This window comes from Phodopus roborovskii, unplaced genomic scaffold, assembly GCF_943737965.1.
Source record: "Phodopus roborovskii unplaced genomic scaffold, PHOROB, whole genome shotgun sequence".
Classification (NCBI taxonomy): domain Eukaryota; kingdom Metazoa; phylum Chordata; class Mammalia; order Rodentia; family Cricetidae; genus Phodopus; species Phodopus roborovskii.
The window spans coordinates 8,647,504-8,669,066 of record NW_026126460.1 but is presented as its reverse complement, the minus strand read 5'-3'; positions in this window follow the sequence as shown (position 1 = coordinate 8,669,066).

Sequence of the window (21,563 nt, the reverse complement as noted above, 5' to 3'; positions counted from 1 at the left end):
AAAGAACAGGTAGAAACCATACTTGAGATCACATATGTCAAATGAGGAAACAGGGTTCCCAAAGAGGTACGCTGAATTTATCAGTGTGTAATGAAGCACTAGAGGGTGGCAGGTCATACAGATTGGCTCCCCAACCCACCCCCTCTTCTTCATCCAAACCTCTGAGAAACCCACCAATGCGCGCATATATATATATATATATATATATATATATATATATATATATGTATGTGCATATATATATATATATATATATATATGCATGCATGCTTAGGTCCAGATGGCTGGGATCTCTGCCTGCTTTCCAATTTCCGTAAAATTAATGCAAACTTGATGTGGAAATCAACCAATTGTTAACTGGCAAAGTGTAGTGTTTGATTTTTAACTGAGAAACACAAATATCCTTCCAAAAAAACTTCAGAGGCCTTCTGGGTTGATAGTTTGGAGCAGGAAGAAGGATATAAATAAAGATAATGAGACGTACTCATTTTTAAAATGACAACTCTATAAGCTCAGCAATTTCTTTGTAGAATATGAATTGGCAGGTGTCAGTGGGAAAAACTGTCTGACTAGGAAGTGGATGTTTGTTGAATAAAACCCATTAATGCTTATAGAATTCACTGTCCCCAGGAGGAGCTCATGACAATATGATGTTCACAGAGATGTACTAAATGGGCTTTTTATCCATTATTTCAGTCACTGGTGGGAAGAGAGCCAGATTTGACTTGCTATCGGCAGCCTGAGTACTTCATAAATACTGACTTAACTGATAGGTAGGACATAAGGAGCTCTAATTGTACCCCAGCATACTGGTGCTATTTCAGTGTGACTTTATAATGTCCTGACTACTTGTAGTTACTACACTCCCTTCAGGAAAATTCGGAAATTAATCCTAGTCTTTTCCTCAGAAACTTTCCTGGGAAAGTTTCACATCCATGCTCAGGACTTTGCCTTGAAGTTATGGGTAGTTTTACCTGCTTATTCTATTCCTATACTATTGGGAGCCCACCAACCCCTCTTAAAACAGTCATGGGCACTGCCATGCTTCCTGCTTAGTTTAAGAGATCTCACTACACTTAGTTTTCCCTTAATTTTGTATTTTGCCTTTTGGAGGGAGTGGCATAAACTGCATGGGGATTAGAAGTTCCAAAAAGAAGTAATCTCCATCATCAAATTACTGGGGATTTGGAAATTCAGTATTACTTTTCTAGCATCATAGAGGAGAACACTTATCAATACCTCTTTGAGAATACTGATATTGCAAAGAGATAAGAATGATAAGCCAGGCTGAATCCTGAGTGGAGAATTTCTCCACTAGTCTATGGTGTGTAAGATGGCTAGCAAATCAGTTATAAGTGAGGACTAATATTTGAAACAGTTGTTCAGGCAAAGAGAAATAGCCCAGGAACATGTGGAACTTATAGCCAGGAATCCTGGGACTTGAATGGATTTTGTGCCTACCAGAAAAAGTGATAGAGCTACGGACAACATCCCAGAGTAGATGTTGAAGAGAAAGACTAGAACATTTTATCATGGCCATACAAGGAACAGGAGAATCCAGGAAGAAGGGAACTGTGGTGTCAGATGGCAAGAGGCATGCATTCCATTTCCAAAGCCTTAGAGTGGAATTGCACCCAAGAATTCAGACCAGGCAGCACCGGATTTTGCTTTCTCTATATTAAAGAGGAAGGAGGATTGCAGCAGAGACTGCTATGTTAAGAGCATCTGGAAAGTATTAACTCTAAGTAATATTTATGCTACCATTAATAGTAATAATGGGAGTAATTTGGACTAGATTGTGCAGCTGGGCAGATAGGGTTCAAAGCTGACCCTTTCTAATAAGCAATCTGTAAGTCGGCTTAATCTCTCTGGAATTCAGCTTCATTGAGAACAATACCATCCTGTGATTTGTTGGTAAGAATGAAATGAAACAATCCCAGTGAAGTGTCTGACCCTTGAGGCTCAAAACTTTATCACTTTCTAGGTATTAGACTGGAGTGGGTGTCTGTCCTTATTTTCTCCTATTCTTGGTTCTTTCACACCTTTTCTGAAATGTTCTATGTCTATTTTTTATGTTATAATGGAGCATTATAATGGCTGATTGAAAAGCCTGAATTTTAGCTTCAGATTTAGGGAAGTTAGCAAGTACCTGTTCATGTGTTCATGTGTAGATGCACCACACACACACACACACATACACACACACACACACACAATTTTGAAACTCCAAAGTATGTAATCTTCCCAAATCTGAAACTTCTTGAGTGACTACATGAATGTACATGTGGAAAAATCCATACCTGAGGTCATGTAACTGGTACAGTCAAAACATAGGTATACAAAAAATGTATAAAATTCCCTTCCAGCTAGGCATATAAGGTGTGTATAAAACATGAATGAGTTTGATGATGTTTGATCATATTCTACATATGCATATATCCTAAACTCTAGAAGAATTCTGAAATCTGAAATACTTCTGGTCCTAAGACTGTCAGACAAATATGTGAGTGTGTGTGTGTGTGTGTGTGTGTGTGTACGCTATCCAGCCACATTGTGTTCTATACACACACACATATACACCTCTGTGACAAACTATTCTTGAAACTCTTTAGCAGATGACAAACAACAAAGGTTAGTGGGACATCCTTTTGCACAAGCTAATGTAGGTCCGGCCAACTTACAGCTGTGGTTTCTCACCTGTAAGTCTCTCCAAAAAGAGTTCCCTGGGAGGAGCATTATCTCTTGAACATTTCCTGTTTTGATGAGTTTTCTCACAGTATATTGTCAATAATTGGTCACATGACTCCAAACTAGACTGTAATAGAAACTGGGGATTTTTTGGAATCCCCTCATAAAGTTCATGTATTTAGACTTTAGGAAGGGCAGGGGCAAATGGTAGATTAACACCAGCTCAAACAACTATATTAAAAAGCAGAGATTTTTAGTTCCCAAATCTGAGAAGTGGTTTTTTTTTAAACCAAGCATTATGGGATCCAGAGACTTAAACTGGGTAAGTCTGATTTCTTTGGGTCTCTGAGTACACTCTTCTAAGCATCAGCCCTCAAGGTATTTTTCTCCTTGTGGTTAGCAAAAAATGGCTGTCAACTGCCCTCAACTCATCTATACTTCATTTCTGCCTGGTTATCGGAATAACCCAGCCTTCTTTTTTGTTTACTCATGGAAATGTCCCAAGTATGAGTCTGGTTGGTTCTGCTGGAGTGCCATGACATGCTGTGGAAAAGGACTGGAGAACAGAATCATCAGTCCTCAAAGAGTAGGAGGCAGGTTTCCCCTGGAATTCTGAGTTCTGTTGGTTTTTGAGGGCAGAGCCACTACTGCTACCTGCCAGAGCAAGGCATACACTCCATACTGCTCCTTACTACACATTGTGTGGGGCTGGCACGTGGCTTGTGTAATGGCTGCCCAAAGGAGTTATGTTGGAAATGATGAGTGCAGATGGGCAAATGGCCCCTCAATCTTCTACTATTTTATAGAAATAATGGTTGTGTAGTTTGCAAATTTAACATATAACACAGAATGCAGCTGGGACATATTTGGGGTGGGGAAGCACTGTGATCAATGATCTATGCCAAGGCCTAAAATAGTTTTTTTAAAGGGAAAAAAAAAAAAAAAAAAAAAGGATGTGTCCTACAGGCAGGAGGAATTTTTCAGACCGGCTTTATGGTGTGCTCTGTGGCTGGCCTGGATTACTGTGTTGCTGTATCTCAATCTCCTCCAGGAATCCGTCGCTCCATCTCCCATGCCCATCAGCCTGAATTCAATCCTCTGCCTGCCAGGCTTCCATCTGAGCGGTCATCTAACAAAATAACCAATTACATTTGTGACCATGGCCTCCTGACGACTTCCTCAGTTCTGTTCCGAAACCCATTTAAAATACATTTCTCGTTTTACTACACATTCAAATTTTATTCCTCTGGTTATAGAGCTATGAATGTCTGCATTTCATATAGACTCAAAATGAAGGGTATATAAGCATGTATAAATCACACAGCAAAAGTTGCATTTTCTTCATTGAATTGTACTTGATATTTGGCTGGTTGAAAATTACATTATCTGGCAACTATGCATACTCTTTCATATCTAAATATGCAAAAGAGGCCCCACACAGTGCATTCTTCTCACAATCGGGCTACTAAAGACCATATTTTAATATGAAATAAAATTGCTTTCTGAAATCTAACAATGCTCTAGTGGGTATGTGTGGTTTTTATACCCATATGATTGGAGTTAAGTTTCATCATATAAAAATTTGGGAAGTTCAGTTTTTGGGGAATTGAAAATTGATCTACTGTGCGAAATGTGCAAAATGGGAGCTATAATGCTGACCCTGCTTCAAGAAGGTGACTTACAAAACACAGACCTATCTTCTGATAACACATGGGCTATTGGCTTCAGACTTGAGGCTGGAGAAGGCCTCTGGGGCTTTGTACAAATAGGAAGGGAGTGGCTTTCCTTAACTCCTGGCATTTGAGGTGTTTATTTGTTCACTTAAAAAAAAAACAAAAAACAAAAACAAAAGGTTCTTAAAATAAACAGATAACCAGGTGCTAGTTACATCAAAGAATACCCTGATGGCGTGGCTTTAAGGTTTTCATCCTCTGCAGCTGTGAACACTACATAGCAGAGAGGCCTTGACATCTGTCCTTGGCAACAAAGAAAACAAATCTCATTCTGAATTTTGAAGAGTAGACCAGGACCCCTGAATTTAACCTCATGGTCACCCAGCCAGGATGCCGATGTCCTTAAATCAATCCTGTATGCACAGCTTCCCCCCAACCATCTGTCCGTGGCATTACAGTCTGTGTACAAACATGCCAAACTAATAGGATCCCTGGAATAAACATGTAGGAGCTAAGAGGGCAGCTCAGTCAGTCTTGCCTCACAAGAGTGAAGACCTGAGTTTGCTACGCAGAATCCACATAAAACCTTGGGCCTGGTGGCACCAGTTTGGGATCATAGTGATAGCAAATGGGAGGCAAAAATGGATGGATCTCTAATGCTCTCCAGAGAGCCAGCTGGGCAGCCTTATCTACTTGGCAGAATTCTAATTAGAGATGCTATCTCAAGCCTGAGGTGGAAGGTAACCAAGAAACAAAGCCAGAGGTTGTCCTCTGACCCCTACATGCAGAGACAAGAGGATGGATGACTCTTCATTTCCTGAATAAGTAACATCCTTGAGCAATCTATTTTATGTTTTATTCAACATATTTGCTATAGCTTAACATTCATGAAATATGAACACACATAAAGAAGCAAATTCTCAGATGAGGAGTTTTTCTTCAGCTTTCCAGTGGCAAGACCACACAAGCTTCTAATACTTTTTTTCTTATCCCTAAATCTTGACAAATCAAGTAAGAGATTCCCAGCAAATCACAGAGTTTTGATTATGTAAAGCAGAGATTCCATTTCTGGGAAAATAGAGATGATATTGTTGTTAACTCCACAGACAAAATCCACACTGCAAAAAGTTCCGTCAATAACATATAAGCATGAGTTCAGATGACCTGTTTTAAAAATACTGTTTTCTGAAAGAAATTTAACCTCCAGTCTTAACAAAATCCTTAACTAATACATATGAGGCTGCCAACACCCTAGCAGCCCCTTTCTCTCCTTTTGTTTTTCCTGGTGCTTATGTGTTCCTTCAGACATTCGTACTCCTAGTACATACAGCCTGTGTCTCCATTTACCACTGTAGATGTGACCTGTTCATTATTTTGTGCATTTATATTTTTTACTTCTTCAAGGGATTTCTGCCCTGCTGCTAACTGTGAGGGCAGAAGACAATCTCCAGGGTCCAGGTTGCCTCTCTAGAGTCTGCCTTGGATGTGGAGCTGTTTTACTCAGGGCAACATCCATTATGGGACAGCTCTGTCTAGAAATAGGGAAAGTGGATATGTAAAAAGTATGCTGGTTTCTACCCAATCAGGGACAACTGGAGGCTGTTTTCAAAACAACATGCCTGCCAGATTAGCTGAACTTTTTCCAGAAGGTTGCCTTTCTTCTCTGGGCAATCAATCTTACTTTTCCTTCCCTCCATTCATGCGAATCCTTAAGCTCCCTGTGCCCTAGATTCTGACCCAGTATCTGCTCTAGAGAATTTGGCCCATGATTAAGTTAGTCTCAAGCTCTTGAGATATAGAAACACTCATCTAAAAGCAACTTAAGTAAAATAGAAAATAGAAAAGAATATTATACCAGAGACCCAGATCAGTTAATAAGGATATTGATTATCTTTCTTTTTCACTCACATCTGCCCCCTCCAGCTTTATTCTCAGATACTGCATATGTTGCCACTAGCATTCTAAACTTAACATTCCAGTGATATCAACATTTCCAGAAAGTTCTAGAATTGACTTTCATTGATATATGTTACTATTTTATTTGTCCAGCCCTAAAGCATCTACTAGGACAAGACACACAATTTGTGCAGCCCACTACAAAATAAAAATTCAAGATATCTTGGTTTTTTAAAAAAGTAATGTAGGAATTTCAAGGTGGCAATAGCTACCCCTTTTAAAGATTCTCTGGGGGGTCCAGAGAAGTTGCCCAGGTTATAGGCTCCTGAATCCAGATCTGGTAAACACTGTGACCAGGGAATCTGATCTACCTGAAGTTCCTAAAATGAAGTGGGTGCTCCCCAAAGAGAAAATGGAGGCATTGCTGAAGGGTTTAATAAAACTACTAACAAATTCATATTAGCTTCAAATACCCGAAAAGGTTCCATGATGGAAATAATTAACTTCAGTTTCACAAAGTCTTGCCATCCAGTCTTGAGTTGGATATCTTTGGAGAGTAGCATTCTGCAAGTCCCTTAAGTTCACTGAAAGCAAATGTCCTTTCCTTACAGCAGGCATGAGAAGAGCCTTTTCTTGGGAAACTGAGATAAAACATTATAGGTAAGTGATTAGCCATGTGCCTACCAGAATAGGGCCTCTAAAATGATGGTGGTCATGGTGGTGGTGAGGATGGTGGGGGGGGGGAGGAACATCTCAAAATAGTATGTAGAATGTAGTAATAAAGTGACACTTGAATTCATGTTCCAATGTTTGGACAAGGAACATCTTTCTTAACTTTAAGCTCCTCAAGAATAAAATGAGATTTTAATGTTTCTAATCTCTCAGAGTTATCCTGAGGGTGGTTAGAGTAGAAAGCCTGGCACTAGTGTGGTTGCCCTTGGCTAACCTGCACAAACTTTGAAGGACAGATAGGGAAACCCCTCCACTACAACTCCAGAACTGGAGGATTATTCATTTCCAGGTCTGCATAGAAGACTCTTATGACTCCTATTGATTATGAGCAAAGTAGAAACTAAGAGCATATAAGAAGAGCAAACAAAAAGCAAACCCCAGATGAATGTTTGCTACCAAGTTAGAGGGAAATGCAAGTTACACAGGATAATGATGAAACCTTAGTGTCCGTTCTCATTTAAGTTTACCCACTTTTGTTCTTTATCTCCCTACTTCTCAAATTTGAGTTGAAACCACCATCATTCCATTGCTTTTAGGTCTCAAGAGTGACTTAACAATACAAATGATCCACACGGGCAAATAGACTTCTAAATCATAGGTTCTTTGTCATGGCTCTGCCTACCAGAATGCCATTCTAATGTCAGACCCAATTTTTCTTTAATATATATATGTGCTTATCATTGTGTATTAAACAAATGTTCAATATTCGGTGATCGTTTCTACAACATGTAGAAAGTATAATAACTACAGCATTCACTAGGGACATTTATTTAGGCCCAACAGCTTTGAAATTAAATTAGAAAAGTATTGTTGCATCATGCTGGGAATGTAATAAGCATGTCATATTGACTTGTTTTATTTAAAAATAAAAATGAGACTAGATGGAAATATTTTCCAAATGATTGAAAAACATAGTAATTGGTAGTCTGTAGAACTGATTTTGCTGGAGACATTTTTTAAGACTCACAGAGCTTTAAATCATCAGGATTTGGGGGGGTGACTTTTTTCCCCCCAAAGCATTGTGTTCTTCTGTATTCCCTGATGAAGATCACATCTCTCCCTGGTGTAATGAGAAAGAGACTAAGTCACTTTTGCTGAGACACTCATGGAAAACCTGAATTAGCTTGACATTTATGGTCATGTCACCGGTGCAGATGGATTTCCATAATCATTCCGGTGGCGGGGAAAGAGCCCAAGAGTCTGTCAGTTCAGATTTGCAAAGAAAACTCAACCAGGGGCCAGCGAGTGATTTTCTGGCCAGTTGTGATTCCTAAATTCTTCAAAATGGGTTTCTCACTGTGTCTTGACATACTGAAAGGAAGCTTGCATGTAGTATGAACACGTGGAAAGGTGAACTGCAGGGAAATCTCTAAATTTAACTAGAAACCATTCAAAGGAAGCAAAATACCATGGCACACCAAGGAGAGAAAAAAAATCTCAAACCAGAATCCCATTTAGGTTAGATATTGTGATCAAGACACTGAGTTGGTTATAAAATCATGATTTCCATTACTCGGTTACTTTCAGTATAATTAGGAGCACCGTGGACCTGATCCACGGGCCCCCTTCCTCCTTTGGCCCCGCCCCCATACCCTGCTTTAAAGAGACCAACTCCCCTTCTGCCTAGAATTCCCCAATCTGTGCATCATTGGCCGAGCTCTAATCCCGTGTAATTGTATTAGTCTCAATAGCAGATTAGCACTAAGTGCCCCCACAGAAAGGGAGCTGTCAGCTCTGCTATTGTTTTTCATTTAATGTGATTCTGCCGCAAAGAAGAAAGGCAGCCAGAGCTCTCCATCTCACATTACAGACCACAGTTTCTAAACCAATTAAGAGGAAGGGATTTACAGTCCTCAGGATTAGAGACTCTGTTTGTATTATCCTGTATTTCTTTTCACAACGCTCTGCATTTTCTGTCTCCTCACAGCCATCTCTCTGGCCCTGGGTTGCTGTAGCTCATTCCCTCCTGAGGGTCCCTATGCACTTCTCTGGGCTTGCTGCTTGAGTATAGGCCCTGAGCTGGCTAATTCTCTCTGATTGTTTTAATTATGTTTCAGAATCCTCACGCATTTGCTGTCTGCAGAACAGGAGTGACGAAGATGCTGGTGCCAGGCCTATACCTGATAGTCAAGCAGACTTGACAGAGCAGTGTGTTTCTGTGAAAGCAATCATTCCAATTAATTGAATAAAAACATCCTGCAGGATGTTTATCAGAGAAATAACTCTTGGCTCTCGGAAAGCAAATTGGTCAGTATCCTGATAATGCAGTGAGAGGTGCCAATTGTTTTTTCCCTCTAGAATTGTATCTGTTATGGAAGGTGAAATGAGACTTCACTGAATCAAAGACCACAGGGGGAGATGCTGTTTAAGAAAGAGTTCCTGACCATTTTAAACAGCCATGGCTTGGCTTGAGGGTTGGTCTGAGGTCTCTTTACTCTCCCTATCTTAAAGCAGGCTCTTGCCTCAAAAAAAGTCTAGCTGATTTTCTCCCACCCAAGTGGATGTACAATTTTTCCCTTGGCTGGTACTGCTACAATGAAAACCTCACTCGATGGCTTTCTATTAGAACCAAATGGATTTGGGGAGGCATTTTTACTCTTAATGGAGCTTTTCTATTGAATTCCATTTTTCAGAATTTTATTTTAGTTTCAGTTGAATATTTAAACAGGTTTAAATTTTAAATATCTGTGCTGAACAAGCCCCGATATATATTTTTTAAATTGCTGTAATAGTTCACTGAGTTTCATTTTTAACCCAATACAATATGCATAATCCATTATGTTAGCATTACATAAGTTAGGTATGCTCAGACACTGGGCTCGGGTACCCATTTACACAGTTAAATCATACCACTGCAACGGACTGTCTTATCAAATTATTTTTATAACAGCTTTGTTACTAACCAAGCATAAAGAGGGTTCTAAAATTCAACTCAGGGCTCATTATGGTAGGAATACCCATTCTGATTAATGAAACTTTTATTTAAGGTTTTCCTTAAATGAAATTATTATATTCTAGTCTGTTAACATGATCAGGAAGAAAACGCTAGGTCTCCTTTGGGGAGAATCATATTTCTGTGCCTACTGGTTTTGCAAATTCTGGTTGTTACCCAGATTTTTCTTAGGAATACTTAGGCACTTGGGGAAAAAAATTGAGTGTTCTAGGCATAGTGTGGAGGGGGATAAAAAAAAAATACACACAAATAGCACCTAGCTCTTGGAGTTTTGGTCAATGAAAACCCAAAGAAGACTTTAAAGAGATACCCAAAATACCTGATGAAAGTTCTGAATGACATAGGCTGCCCTAGGTTTGGAAAGCACCTGGAACATTTATTCTATGACTTTGGGCATGTCATTTCAGCTCTGCTTTATTTTTGCCCATCTTTCAAATGGAGATGATAATTGAGCTATCTCATCTAAATATTGCTATAAAGCCAGATGGTGTAATGTGCTTAACTCAGTACCTCACTTGCAGAAAGATCTCAATTTTTAGTATTATTGTAGATAAGAGTCTCCTGAACTCAAGTAAATATACAGCTAATATATGTGAGCTGAAAGCGAGGCGTGGGTGTAGAGGTGGACGTTGGGGGGGGCTGTCAATAGCAGAGAAATGGGACCCTTTGCCCTGCTGTTTAGGGACAAGCTCTCCAGCAACTTCTCCCATTGCCTGAAGCAGAGTCCAGTGCAGTCTCTCAATCAGTCCAGAAAGATTGGAATTGGCACATATAAAGAGGAGAGTGGTAAATGAAACAGCTGTGACTTTTTACTCTTCGGTGATATTTAGACTTAACTCGGTGTATATTAGCAGTGCCGTAGAGAAACACCCCTGCTCCATCCATCTAGCACAAAACCCACACTCACAATTCATTCGCTAGGCTTATAAGGGTCTCAGGCTAGAGCAAATTGGAGAAATTGATGTTTACCCTGAAAGCTTGTACCACACACTATTTGTAGCTGCCGTTGCCTTGGTACATGTCTGCCAGCGTGCCTGGACTTAAATCCCTGCCTGATAACCTTTAACTCTTTGCTGGGAGGCAAAATCAATCGAAGGTAGAACTAGGTAGGCGATGGAGAGGAACCATATGGGGGCTCAGGCACACACACCACATCTCTCTCTAGGCTTTAACACATTTTGGACATAGGCAGCCGTGCTAAATAGCCACAAATTCTAAATTTTTCCTGTGCTGACATTTCTAAAGAGTTTCTGGTCGCTGTAAGAGAAAAAGTATTTTCTGGAAGTCAGGCTGATCACCTTGGGAAGGTATGAAAAAGCTGGAGTAAGTATATTTCTGACATGCTCCCATCCAGTGTGAGCTCCGAAGGCAGGACTGTTGTGGCTCTGGAAGGCCACCATTACAACTGTTCTTCCCTCCTGCCACCTTTCTCTCTGGCTCTCTTCTCCCTTAAAAGACAGCTCATTGATTAATGCCTCGGAGCCCAGAAGCTTTCTGCCTCCCAGTGCTTCTGTGTATTTGCTGCAGGTGTCTAGCTGCCTGTGAGGACAGTATGAGGCATTTTGATGTATGTAAATTATGCCCATCCTTTGAGCCTAATCATTATTATAAAATTTATAGAGGATAAAACACAGGCAGCCATAAAAATAGAATTTTTCCTTTGATTGTGACAAAGTTATGGGCTCCCTCGGTAATTAATCTTTTATAGGTCTTAAAGATCACTTCCCATGTGAAGAAGACATTAACAGTCTTCCTCCTGCTCTCCAGATCACCCCCACACCGAGACAGGAATAAACAGGAGCCACCCAAAAAAGGTGATGGCAGGAACAAACTTCCCTCCTGAGTGGTTTCAGAATCCACGCTCAGGCTGTATGATTGGAGCTGCTGCACAGCAAATGGTGGGGCCTCAGCATCAGGACAAACCACACCAAATGGCTCAAGGTAGTAGCTAGAGACAAGAATGTGTTGGCATTCCTCTTTCCTGAAGCTGCCTTTAAGTGACCATTCAGATGTTTGTCCATGAAGTTAAAGGTATCCCCACCCTTCCCTTTGCATACTTCTTCTGGTTAGTGTTTGACCCCTGCTTCTGTCTAACACTTTAATCCCCCTCTCATGCTCTGAGCGCAAAGGACTGCCCTCTGGATTTGTCCTCTCCTTGCTCAAATGCTGGGAGTGGAAATCTCTGAATGTATTTCTGCTGTGGTAGTGTATTGAATTTGTGCTTTCCATCCAAAGAAGTAGGAAGAACACACACCTGGGACCCACTCTCCCAAAATACCAGAAAATACTGATAGCCAGCTCCCAATGCCAGAGTAATGTGGGGCAGACATAACTGGACATGAGTCAGACAAGTGCCAGTAGGGCATCACCGATCTGAGCTAATTTTCTGAGTGAAGGGCTGTAGTCACAGTTCAGGTAACTAGGAGTTAGACCTAGCTTGGTAACAGAAGTTGTCCTTGAAAAACACATTGTAAACACCCACGTCTAGCTCCCTTATAGGTCCCTTTAAAACAAGATTGTGGACTATTCTAGAAATGGGGCCCCAGCGTACTGGGAATAGGCAAGAATGGAACAAATACAAGTGTCAAAAAATGGGGGGATAGGATTGAAAGTTGAAGACGATTTGGATAGTGCCTGTCCTCTTTGTCTGGCTCTCCTACAAGTCCATTTGGGTGGTCTTAACATGTCATTGCACTTCCTTAAACTTGGATTTCCTTGAATGCAAAATGAGGGGCTTTAAAATTCTCCAGGGTCCATTTCAGCGTGACCGTCTTATAAAGGATTGCAAGATACCTTCCACTGTCTCAGAGAGTAAAAGCTACCATCTTAAAGAAGTAGAGAATTGCCCAGAATCACAAAGTAGGCACTGGTGAGGGAGAGTAGCCCCACACTGAAGAAAACTTCCTGAATAAAGAAGCTGTCCTGTGACTGAGCAAAGCACGTGAGTCCGTGGATATGACACCCTCCTGTATGGAGGTTAGAGGGCTATCCTGGCTGCTGGTCCTCATCTTCCTTCCACCTTGTTTGAGATGGACTGTCTAGTTCACCTCTATAACCACAAAGCTAGCTAGCCTGTGGGCTCCCAGGTGTTCTGTCTTGCCACGGGAACACTGAGATTTCTGACATAATTGGCCTGGCCTTATGTGGTTCCGGGGCTCCGAACTCAGATACTCATATTTGTATGGAAAGTGCTTTACCCACCGGGTACTCTCCGGTTCTCAAATGAGTATTAAACAGAAATTGATGAATTTTACCACTGAGTCCTCATTATCCTTACAGTTTCAAGGGTCAGAAACAAGTATTGAACTTACAAGGAAGGGAGGCAACACAGGTAAAGGGTAGAGAGCAAGACCTGCCAGGACCCAAGATTCTGTATTCATGTAAGTTCCAGAAAACTAGGGAAGCTGACATACTTTCTCTTCCTGCCAAGATTTGCATTAGCATATGAAAGGTTCTGGGTACCCTGCAGCAAAGTAGCTGAACTGCATCAGTATTTGCCATCTTAATATCCCCAGGGGCTCAGTGCTAAGTGGGACCTCTCTCTCTCTCTCTCTCTCTCACACACACACACATGCATGCACACACCCATATACATGCACACACACACACACACGCCCATACACACACAAACACACACACACACTATTGGGGATCATCATGGAAGAGGGGATAGCGAGACGGTAAGATCTAGAGGTAGAGGACATCTGTAGGAAAATAGTGTTTGCTAGCCATGACAGGGATATTCACACATAAACCCACATTAGCTGCCACTGCAGGCACAAGGTTTGCACAAGCTCAAGCCAGCAAAAATTCCCAGCGTGGTTGAGGAAGGGACTGATGAACTCCCACCTAGAGCTGAGGATCTGTTTGCAACTGATGGCTACTGGGGAAGGAAAAGTCAGTTTTCTTACGGAATGCAGACCCTTCTAGGGTAGCCCTTGGTCCAATAGATGGTCCTAGACCCACGCATATACTGGCACCATTAAGTTGACTCAGTCAGTGGGTGTAAAAGAAAAGAAAAAAATGAGCACACAAAATTGGAATGAAAAGGTGCTGGGGGAGTAGGGGAGGAATGGGAGATGAGGGAATGGTGGTATATTAGAGCAAAACACACGTGTTCCTGCAAAATTCTCAAAAAGAATTATCAAAACATGTAAAGCATGTTTATTCTCGGAGACAGCCACAGAGTTGCACAGAGTGGAGCTCAGAAAGGATGAGCTGAAAGACTGACATGGCGGCTTCTTTCAGTCACTGGCATGGTGCCCGCAAACTCACTGGACTGCTCATGCGCCTCCAGTAAAACTGCTGTCTTCACAGAACCACTGTGAAGTTCCCTTTCTTTTTTTTTGGGGGGGGGTTGTTGTTTTCTTAAGAGAGAGTTTCTCTGAATAATATTCTGGTTGTCCTGAAACTCACAGCTGGCCTTGAACTCATAGATCCACCTACCTCTGCCTCCCCAGTGCTGGGATTAAAGGCATGACCACCACTGCCCAGCTGAAGTTTCCCATCTTAAGTCATTGCTGCATTCTGTCCCTGAAAGCTGAGTATGTGCCATCCTATAGAACCCCCTCTTTCAATATAGGAGTCATTCACACACACACACACACACACACACACACACACACACACACACACACACTTGCTTCTTTCCTATTTCCTTAAACTCTTGGGAACTTCAGGCTACAGCCTCCCTGTTTTACCCATCTACCTACACAGTAAGTATTGAGTCCCTGCCACGTGACAGTGATCATAGTGTTACACACATGGTTGTAAAAAATGAATTGCTGCCCTTGGGACTTCCTGTCTAGCTGAAGATGCAGACAGCTATGTATATAACTATTATTTGATATGATAAATACAATGATAGCAGTAATAGTTAATAGTTATTGAGTGCTTATTATGTGCTTTGTATATATTATCTTACTTCTGGCAACTGTTACACATGGTGGACATTACCATATATTCAATTTTCATAAGTGATGTCTGAGGATTTCTATTGCTGTAATAAAATAGCATAACCAAAAGCAACTTGGGGAAGAAGGGGCTTATTTTGTGTTATAGTTCTCAATGAGGGAAGTCAGGGTATGAAGTCAAGGCAGAAACTTGCATTCAGGAACTTAAGCAGAAACTATGGAGGAACACCAACTATTGGCTTGCCCTTTGTGGCTTGTTCAGCCTGCTTTCTTAGACAACCCAGGATCACCTGCCCAGGGATGGCCATGAACACTGTACTTGCCCTTCTGTATTAATCACTAATCAAGAAAATGTCTTATAGCCTTTTCTAAAGGCCAACTGATGAATGCATTTTCTCACTTAAGGTTCCCTCTATTCAGATGACCCAGACTCTTGTTGACAAAAGCTAACCAGCACAAGGGGGAAACAACAGTTCTAGGAAACATGATTTGCCACCAAAGTGTATATTAGGTATTCCAGAGATGTCTCTCCTGAGACCTTTAGAATAAGAATGGACCAAGTGAGGCACAGGATGGTGAAAAGGAAAAGAAAGGGGGATTTGTTTCAGGACCTTAGAGAAGTCTACAGTAGGAAAATGGTGGGTTCCAAGTTGTGTGTGTATTTGTATGCCTGTGTATCTGTGTGATGGGGACATGGAAGGGTCCTGGTGACAAATTACGAGGTAGGGGATTAAAATAATAGCCACAATAGAAAGGGCACTTACACCAGCTTTAAGACATAGCTTTAAAATCAAGGCAAACAGGAACCAACAGGGATTCTAAGCAAATTACTGTCAGGCTGAGACGATGCTGTGACATTTTGGTTAGATTACATTGCTGTAGAGTGGGGAAGTGATTAGTTTCAGGCTACATTGCAGTGTCTGTGTAGAGACAAGGGACGCTGATGTCATGAACAGAGGCAGTGGTTATGGGGGTTCCTGCTGGAGTGGAGAAGCATTTGGAACCTAAGAGGCAATTGATTGGCTGTAGTGAGAGGTAAGTATTAGGCGGTCTTTGCCTTCAGGTTTGTGCAGCTGGGCAGCAGATAACACCGTTCACACTGGAGATCTTATGGGATATCTAACTGGACTTATCTAAGGTACTTGGAAATGTTGGTAGGAAGCAAAGATGTAAAATGAGCTCATTATGGTCCACTGGCTGGCAAAGAGCAGATGGAGAAAAATGCCCACTTGATTATGTCTGGGTGGGGAGCAGAAGAATGGAAGAGCCACCAATGTCACTGTCCCAGCATGGCGGATGCTCTTGATGCTTTGGTCCCACCTCTTCAGCTCAGCTATCACCATGGCACTCTGATAACATCCCTTCTAAGATCTTGGGTTCTGCAGCTCCTAGCCCAGCACTCAGCAGTTTCAATTTCTGTATCCAGAGCACCAGCTCTGGAGAACCCTCAATAGAGAAAGTATTGCAGATAGGTATCCCTGCTTCCGATTTCCTCAGTATAATGGTTCAGAAGGCATGATTATTGGATTCTACCACATCTCTTAGATGGCTCCAGGAATTTGTGGGCCAATCACCCACAGCAGGAGCTCACTAACACACATATTAAAACACTTTTTTAACTTCCAACTCTCTATTTCCCCCATGTCCTCATGTTGGCTTTCTGAGACCATTCCAAAGTAATCTATCTACCTGTTCCCAAGCCATTGTCTAGGAACTTGCTTTGGGAAAACTCAAACCAAAATTAACATTCCTGGTGAGTTTCTTATTTTCTCTTATTTGTTCCTTTTGCTCATTTTTCTTGGAACGTATGTATGGTATTTATAGAATTTATAATATTATATGTAATATTTTCATACCTGTATATGTGAAATATATACAAAATATAATATAGGTGTAGATAAAATACATAGCAAACAAACAAAACTGACATTACACAGGTATACCTAGAGCATGTCATGTGGGAAAGCAAGGGGGTAATTAAAAATAAAAAGTCAAAAGGACACAGAAGATGGCTTAAAAGAGCTCCCATTGGCAATATTCAAGAGAAAGCATAAAGTGAAGAATATAATATTAAAAAATTTTAAAGTTCTGTTTTCTATCCCCAAGAGATTCTTATGTCAATGTCTTAATAAGAAATTATTAATGAGAGAACACAAAGATAGCCTATGTTTAAACATTTCTAGCTAATTAGTTAATAAGGAAGAACTCTCCTTTTAGAATTTTCAGGTAATGAGTGCAAAAGTAGTTCTAAAAATAAAGTAATTTCTATTTTGCACCAGTTAATGAAATAAGCTAGTTCAATCAAAGACCAATATCATATGCAAGCACCATTGAGTAGGTCGGCTTCCTTGTGATGTCACACATCACATGATGATCTGCTGCTTTCAGAAAGACAAAAAAGCATAAGAGCATAAGAATCAAGGGGGATAGCAATGAAGCAGCAAACCTTTAATATATATATATATATATATATATATATATATATATATATATATATATGGGATTAGTGTCTTTAGCAAAAGAAGCCTGAGAGAGAACCCTCGTCCTTCTCCCATGTGGGGACATAAGAGGGCATCATTTATGAGCGAGTGTTTCCCATCCAGACATGGAGTCTAATAGTGCTTCAATATTGCATTATAGTCTACATTTTTAGTCATCTTTAAATGGTAGGAATAATATTCTTTCTTTTTCCTGTCTTGACTATTATATACTTTATACACTTCCATAATAAATTCATATTTTTATTGGAAAGTTAGGTGACATTTTTGCTTAAAGTTAGAGTGGAAAACTTAAGTAACTAACAAAAAAAAAAAAAAAAGCAGAGCTAGGAATAATATAAAAGAAACTAACCCCTCTAGATCAGTTTTCAACATATGGATTGTGATCCCTCTTGGGGAAGTCTAATGACCATTTCATAGAGGTCACCTAAGACCATTGGAAAATACAGATATTTACATTACAATTCATAACAGTAACAGAAGTACAGTTATGAAGAAGCAATGAAAATAATATTATAGCTGGGGGTCACCACAACATGAAGGTCTCAGCATTAGGAAGTTTGAGACCCCCTACACTAGATAGAAGGAAATAAATATTGAAATGAAAATGGTTATAGCTAGATTTTAGAGTAGTGACAAGTAAAACTAAGTCAAAGAGACAAATTCTGGTGTGTTGAGCATTTGGGGTGGGAACTCAAGTTACAAATAAGTAATGAATTAGGACATTCATTTATTATTATTGCGGTTGAAAAGCTTAAAACGTATCAGTTAATTAAATCTCTTTGGTAAAATCACAAATGTTATATGAACTGATGAAAAGGAAAACAAGGGGACAATGGCAGCTATGAGAATGGTTACAATATGCTCGGGTGTCCAAATGTTGAAAATCCCAATGACATTTATTTCTAAGCTAAGTAAGATTTGAAGTTAGAGGTGGTTTCTAAGCTCGGGAGTGTCCAGGGAATTCTGGGGAGGGTAGCTGGGGGTAACTTGACTTGCCTGTGGGCATTAGAGACATTAGAAAATGTAAATAATTTCAACTGTGAAGAATTAGATGCTCAGAAATACAATCTTAAGATGAGTGAATCTACAAAAATGAACATGAGAGTTCTCTATATTTATCTGTTACATTTCTTTTTTGTAGTTTTGAAAGTTCAAAAGAGTGTCAAGAGAATAAATATTTAGAAACAAGACTGCCCTCTGTGATTAGAGTGAGAACAATTTCCCCCCAAACCAAGAGCCTTCAAAAATGTGGTTGTATATTTGCCTCTGGTGTCTCCAGGCCAGGAGTCTTACTGGTCCATTCAATTCTTGGATTCAGTGAAAGGACAGGCATCCTGAACTGGTCCCCAGAGGGAGGACATTGAAGGAACTAATGGGCAGGTGGTAGAATTCTGTCTGAAGATGGAGGCAGGTAATGATCTAAGATAGCACAGGGCTGCCCAGGTTGGAAGCATCAAACACACACACACACACACACACACACACACACACACACACACACACACACACACAAAGAATTAAATGCCCAGAGAACTGATGCTCCATTATGGGTATATGTAAAAAATACTATGGGTCAGATCCCATCATCACAAACCTAAAGAAAGGTAAAAGATCATTCACTGGCTGGAATTTGCTGTAATTGACATTGCTCAAAATCTCATTGCCAGAATGTCTACGTCATTTCCCTGGGACCAAGGACTAACCATAATACAAAGAAAGAGCAAACTCCCCCCAAGGTGACTCATCAATGCTGCCCAAGCATACAGACCAAGGCTGAAAGCCATCCTTACAGAAGCCAGTCAGTCATCTCTTCCTTCTCATGTTTTTTCTCTGGGTCTTTTCCCCTGGAGAATGGGATCATTCTAATTCCTTTCAACTTCTTTAAAACATTCATATTTTCATCCATATTTGGGCCATACTAACTAATGTCATTGTGTTGTATCTCTTTTCTGTTTATGTTATAGTCAGGTTTTAGTTGTTATCATTGTAATAATCCAACAGAACTAGTAAAGACCATTGATTATACTGGTATATGTATCTTCTCTCTGTGTGTGTATGAGTGAATGTGTGTGTGTTTGTTATGTACAAACAGAAAACTTATGAGGAATATTTTATTAACAGAACCAACAAAGTCTAATTCTTATGCCATTAGTCAGAGCGTAGAGACTGAATTTTGAGTTTCAGTGACATTCATAATAGTGTTTGTCTTATGATAATTATATACAAATCCCCCATGATGGAATTAAAAGCAAATTGAAGGCACAAATGTGAATTGAAAATACAAATCTGAAAATTCTCTCATGCCAAAGGCTGCCTATGTGCATGGAAGTTAACTGAGAAAGTTCATTCCAGTGGATGAGGGCTTAACAGCATACTGAAGACTGCCAAGGGAGTTGTGCTTTTTATCATTCAATAAATTGACTCAGCACCTGTTGTATACATGCATAGGTAGATATTTAATTAAATCTCCAAATTTTAGCTTCTTGAAGATTATATTCTAATAAAACACAAGTAAGTAAATCCAAAGAATGAATAAACAAGTAAGGAAAAAGAAGCAGATGGTTCTTGGTTTGATGATAGTTCAATTTACAAATTTTCAATTTTGGATGAAACAAAAGCATACATACAAATACAGCCACTCTGTCTTTTATTGCCAATACAGTTTTCAAGCTTTCACAAAGCATTCAAACATTATCATAAAGTGGGCTTTGGGTTAGATGGTTCTGCTCAGCTATATACTAATGTAAATGGTCTCGGCACACCAAAGGCAAACCAGGCTGAACTATGATGTTCTGTAGGTTAGGTATACTGGATACACTTTCCATTTCCTGTGTTTTCAATTTATAGGGATGTAACTCAAGCATAAGGCAGGAACCTTAGTACTATGTTAGGGAAAGATGGGTGATAAGAGAAGTGTGGTTGTTTTGGGTGGGGAGGGTATAATCTCACATAGAAGAGAAATGAAAAGCTGCTTTAGCAATGTATCTTTTGAGCAAATGAGAGAATTCACTGTGAGGCAACCAAGGATTAGGTTGTTCTAAGCAGGAAAAGAGCAAAGTGGAGTCCTGATGTTTGAGCATATTAGGTGCATTAAAAGAAAAGCCAGGGTAACCATATGGCAGAATAGAGGGACCAAATGGAGATGGCAGGGGGTTAATCAATTAGATAATAATGTCCCCCAAAATTGGAGGCCATTATTAGAGCTGGTTAGCAGAGTCTTGCACAGTATATGCAAGAGGAGCCATGGTCATTTCTGAACAAAGCAAAAGGCAATACAGCATGCCAGTCCTCTAATGAAAGTCAATGTTGGGGTCAAATTAAGTAACACAGCAAATTGCTTAGTTTTATGATCATATGTGGACTACATAACAAGATCTTGTCTCAAAGGAGGAAAAAAGAAGTAGAAAATATATAAGGGGCTTATCATGTCTTATTTCTAAGTTAGCAAATAATCTCTTCTGAAAGATAGATGTTTCTTCTGTTAAATGTAAATTAGTCATGCTATTGGAGTTCCAACTAGCAATTAGTTAATTCTGAGCATGGAGATCATGAGGTGAATAGTAAGTATTCAAGTGTTTGTAAGACTCCTTTAATTTCAATTTCATACCCCAATTTTCAATTGTAAACAAATAAAATTGAGTACCAATAAAATAGCTTTGTCAAACTGCCCCATAGAAAGCAGTTAAAATATCTGGGAAACAATACTTACGTATGTGCACAAACAGACAATTATTTGAAGAGTCAGGAACTTGACTTAAAGTGAGAAGAAATAGAAGGGGTGTTTGCCACAAAAGGAAACTAGAAAAGATGAGATTAGCAAGGTTTAGTATTCTATTCTGCCTACATCATGAGAAACCAAGAAGCTTAAGTGGCAGAAAGCCACAGCTGATAGGATAAATTCAAAGAAAACCAGACAAGTATAGATCAAGAGACAAGTTTGAAATCAGGCAAAAGGAAAAATGACATCCAACATACAGGAAAACAAGAACAACTTCTAACTTTCCTAGAGAAGCAATGGAAGATGGGGGCAATGATACAACATCTTTAAAGTGCTGAAAAGTAAAAACTAATACCCTGGAATCCAATGCCTAGTGAATATATCTTTTACAATGGAAAAAGAAGCTAAAACATTTTAAGGTGAACACAGCTACATGTATAAAATGCTAGTAGACATGTGCGAAAAGATGTCCTGACAAATGTTCTTATA